Raw genomic sequence first — 4,962 nt, 5'->3', positions numbered from 1 at the left:
ATGGGGCATCCCATTATAGCTAATACTCAATGTTGAAAATTATTCCTTCCGAATAGTAAACACTATATATCAACATTTGCTTATTTTTTTGTCAAAAAAAAAAAAAAAAAACAAAACAAAACAAAACATTGCCTTTTTTTTTTTTTTCTTCATATATATATATATATATATATATATATATATATTACTTTCTCGTCTGTTTCCTTTTATTTGTCGTAATTCGCATACATAAAGTTATTTCAAGATTGGTTTTCATGTTCAGTAATTGTGATGGTTAATTTGCCATTACTAATAACAAGTTGACTGTATTAGCTAGATTGGTATTATTCGCAGAAGCCATAATTGATTCAAGGCCATATCATTAGGATCATTGTTATTATTAGTAAAGTCGCTCATTAATGGATGCGAGATCATTGTTGAAATGCTATGTGTAAATATGAAGTGTCTAAAAAGAAAGTACAATAACTACAAGTGTTTTGAAATCATTTCAAACACAACTTGCACATAAGAATCCTAGTATATACTCGCATATATATATGGCCATGTACTTATACATACTACGGATTAAACAATTAAGTTACTCAATATACAGATTATAAAGTTTTGTGTATAAATTCAAAATGCTTATTTTTTTATACAATGGTATAACCTCTTTATAGAGAAACTTATTTATAATAGAACAACAAAAAAAACTGAGAAAGTATCTAAGAAAATACAGTAAGTTAAAGAGAAAAACAAAAATACATGTAATATAAAATGGTGCACTTCGTATGACTTGAGAAAAGGGGAAAGAACGTACAGCTTAGGAATCTTTCCTTTAATGGAAATAATGTGGGTGGAATTTTGTGGCATTATTTTCAGGCATTAATAAATACTTGACCAATCAGTAGAATTTCAGAATTTTTTTAATAATAATTTTATTATTTTTATTGATACACTCCAATTTGATTCCTACCTCACTCGTGGGTGTCCCTTCAGTGGTTTGTGAGCCAACTTTCTCCCTTACTATTATTACTACCAATATGAATATATTGTCATTTGTGTAAAAAAAAAAATAAAAAAAAATAAAAAAAATTGTCATTGATCATGAGTTCAATCTCCAAATGTTTAATCATAAATCAAACATTGATTAGTTGTTAACAGATTAATGGTTAACGGCTCAATGTATAATTTTCTCATTACTAATCTTAGTAACATTTGTATGGTGTACGAGTATAATTTTTTTAAAAAGTACTGGTATGTTAATTAATCCACTAAAAAGAAATTTGGTATGTAGGAAAATGCGGATCATAAATTTTTTTAAAAATTGGGTAAAAAATTAATCCACTAATTTTTTTTATAAAAAATTGCTAATATTACAAATCAAATCTGTCAAAATTTTTGAGCATTTGTGATCAGACTATTATAGATGGACTATAAATCGTTCGATTTCCAATTTGGAGTTGGGCTATGAGTTTACGAAATTTGGGCCTAACTATTGGGCCGATTCGTGAAGAAAGGAAACGAAACATTTATTTTATTGACAAAAATATATATGCCTGAAATACATAATGTATGAGACCAATATACATTTGGTTACATTGACACTAATAAGCAAACCATATTATTATCTTAATTAAGCTTTGCTTGCTCAAAAAGCATATCTTTCTATTAAAAACCACGCAACTCTTTTATAAAAAAAATTTGTATACTTTGTATAAAATTTGACGTATGGAGTAAAATTAAACTCCATACTCTCTTCTTGTGTTTGGCTCTTTCGAGAACCAAAAAAATGGAACTTTTGTTGTAAAAAATTTAATTAAGCATATTTGATCGACTCGCTAATCAACACTTGGGAATATCTCTTGGAGGTTTTATTAGAGATTCATTTGGTCCTTTGCCATTTTCGACTAAGAACGCCATTTTTAATCCCCATGTTGTGTGAATCTCTAAATGGCAATGCAAGAACCAAACCCCTGCGAAATAATCAACAAAATAGTTAATATGTGTGAGAACTGATAGAGAATATGCGCAGAATATTTATTATATTTTTTTTAGGGATTATTACCTGGATTATCGGCTCTAAATCTGATAGCAACCCATCCACCAGATGGTACTCCAATAGTGTTTCTTTCAACTGGATCAACAAGATTGAAATTCGTTGGATCTGTTTTAGGATTGTAGTTTCCTAGACCTTTACCAACAACGAAGAAATTAAATCCATGTAAATGAAACGGGTGATTCTCAGGTGCAATCATCGCGGTATCTTGTAATACCAATTGAACCGTTGCATTGTAAGGAAGCTTGTACACCCTAGTCCCGGGTTGTTGTATTAAGGTTGGTCAATTGATTTCCAGTGTAATTAAATGGTGTAGGAGGTTTCGCCGGAAAATCAGCCGTGAACACACCACTTATATTAGAGTAATGTGCTTGTAAGAGAGCAATATTAGGCATAACAAACGTAACATTGTTAATAGATGCCACGAGCCTAGACCCATTGACACAAGTTTTGCAAGGGTTAACCCCTAGCCCTACCGCGAAAAGTAAGGAATGATCAACTTGTTGAGGTACTTTAGCAGGGTACTCTTTTGAGTTAAGGGCTCTAAGAGAATTGGTGAAGTTATCAGCCACCTCGGTTGCATTAATTGGTGGTGGGGCGGTGAGGGTGGTCGATAAGGCGGTAGGATGGGACGTTGTGTAACGAACAGATGCTAGGCCGGTTGCATTGTCTACCGGGACAGGTGCATCCATAAAGGGTGAAACAACCACCAAGTATTTTCCAGCCTTATTATTAGCTTCGATTATAACATTGGTTGTTTGACCGGGTGACACGACAATCGTGTCGGTTTTGAAGGGTTTAACATACGTAGCATCGACTTCGACAACCGTGAGGTGGTGGTTGGCTATCTTGAAGAAGAGCTCTTCATTAAGTGCAGCATTGATAATACGTAGCATGTATTTTTTCCCTGGTTTTACATTCAAGTTGAACATTTCTGCATAATATAAACACACGTATAAGTTAAAACTATACTTCGTATAACATAACAAGTTAACAAGACATAATTATTATCTACAAAAGTTGAATAGAGTATTACCTCGTGAGTTACAATTCTTATGAACGAGACCTGGATATCCATTAATTGTGTGAGCATCAGACACGTTAGGTGCCAATCCAGATTTCAGAGCTTCGTTGATGACAGCTTCTACATCCGATTTCCACCATTCACCTATCCATTTTCATCACAAATTTTGTCACATGACATTTTTTTTAAAGGAAAAAATTTATTTTCTCTGTTTCTTTTTAGCTGACACGTTTCTTTAGTCACATTTGTCAATGCACAAATTAAACTGTTAAATTTTTTAATTATGCATTACCAAAAATTATAAAAAGTTGATATTTTAAAAATATACATCGTGGCGAATTTAACAAGACTCCACATGACTATATTTTTCATTACATATGAATCCTAAAACACACTCAAAGGGAAGTGTGTGAATAGTGTTAAAGTCAAAACGTGTCAACTAAAAACCGGAGTTAGTACTATTTTTCAATTTGAAGAATACATAAAAAAAAAAATAATAAAAAAAATATTACCTAAGACCAAGACATTTTCTTTATGGGGTTTGGGAAAAGGATAAGGAACACCAAGTTTGGGTAAAATGATAAGAGCACCATGGAGAGTAGCCCTTAGCCAAAGAATATGGGCATGATAGAAAAGGGTTCCTCTTTGGCCCGTCAGAGTGAAGTTGTAAGTGTAGGTTTGTCCTGGTTGGATTGGACATTGTGTTATGTATGCTGGCCCATCTGACCACCCTGTTCTTATTTGTCTCACCCCATGCCTGCCAAAAATCAAACAACATCCAAATTAAGTTTTATTATTTTCTCATTGGCCCATTTATTGAAATAAATTAATAATAATAATAATAAATAACTTGTATGTTTTCTTTAAGAAAAAAGTTTGAATTATATCCTAAAGTATTGAATTTTGCTTTTAGCAGGACGATTTCATACTTGGTGATTTTTTTATTTTATTTTATTTTATTTTTATTATTATAAAAAAAAATCGATTAAAAACAAAGTATTGTGAAAGTATTTCTTTCAAAAAAAAAAAAAAATTATTGTGAAAGTATAAGAAATATCATTAGTTTTGGTGGACTAATTTTTTAGGTGAGTAAAAAATATAGGAAAAATATAAGTTCACATGTGAATAAAACGAGTATTAGCCTTTTTTCATATAAAGTAATGCATGTTTTCTCGTTTAAGTTTAATTAAGTCAGATTCCAAATAATGTTGACAAGATTATAAATAATTGGTACTAACCAATGAATGGAGAGATTGTATTTGACATGATTGACGACCTTCACAAGCACCGTATCATCCTCCCTAGCCACGATAGTAGGTCCCGGATACTTACCATTTACCGTCACAATTTGTTTTGTTGAACATAATCTCGTATGATTTTTCAACACCACCTATAATTAATAACACACGTACATATACATATTACAACTATGAATATATATGTATATACATTACATTCAACCAAGAAGATGATGAAAACATGCTCTTACATTGAACTTGTAGTGACGAACTCGAGACTCGACTAACAATGCAGGCAATAAGCAACCTACAATCACCAACATCAACGCCTTCTCAACCCAACTTGCCATTTTTCTTCTCTAACAAAATATTTTCGTATGAATTTACTTCACTGAGGCGATCGAGCTAGGTATTAGCTCAAGCAAATGAAGGACACAAGATGAAACAAGGCAAAACTTTGCTTATATAAAGGAGTAATAATATTGTGCAAAGAAAAGAAATTAATTAATTTGCTAAAGATAATATTTAATTATGGCTAAGATGTCATTGTTTATAAGTTGGTATATTGAAAATGAACAAGCTAGAATTTGAAAAAAAAAACTTAGCTATTAACAAAGACAGATGCTTTTCTTGTAGACTACACCAAATTAGTTATATTGTGC

At 31.5% G+C, this 4,962-nt stretch overlaps 1 pseudogene across 1 annotated transcript; it reads right to left on the bottom strand.

Annotated features, from left to right (window-relative positions):
• Positions 1-1,490: 1,490 nt before the first annotated feature.
• LOC145620651 (laccase-4-like) lies at positions 1,491-4,710 on the bottom strand (annotated as a pseudogene). Its single transcript, XR_014108277.1, has 6 exons — positions 4,552-4,710; positions 4,301-4,452; positions 3,575-3,819; positions 3,075-3,206; positions 2,048-2,972; positions 1,491-1,955 (listed from the first exon to the last, which is right to left on the bottom strand). The product of XR_014108277.1 is annotated as a laccase-4-like (transcript).
• Positions 4,711-4,962: the final 252 nt, after the last annotated feature.

The sequence above is a fragment of the Chenopodium album genome, chromosome 3, assembly GCF_948465745.1.
Source record: "Chenopodium album chromosome 3, dcCheAlbu1.1, whole genome shotgun sequence".
In the NCBI taxonomy this organism is placed as follows: Eukaryota; Viridiplantae; Streptophyta; class Magnoliopsida; order Caryophyllales; family Amaranthaceae; genus Chenopodium; species Chenopodium album.
This window is presented reverse-complemented; position numbering and strand designations above follow the sequence as displayed.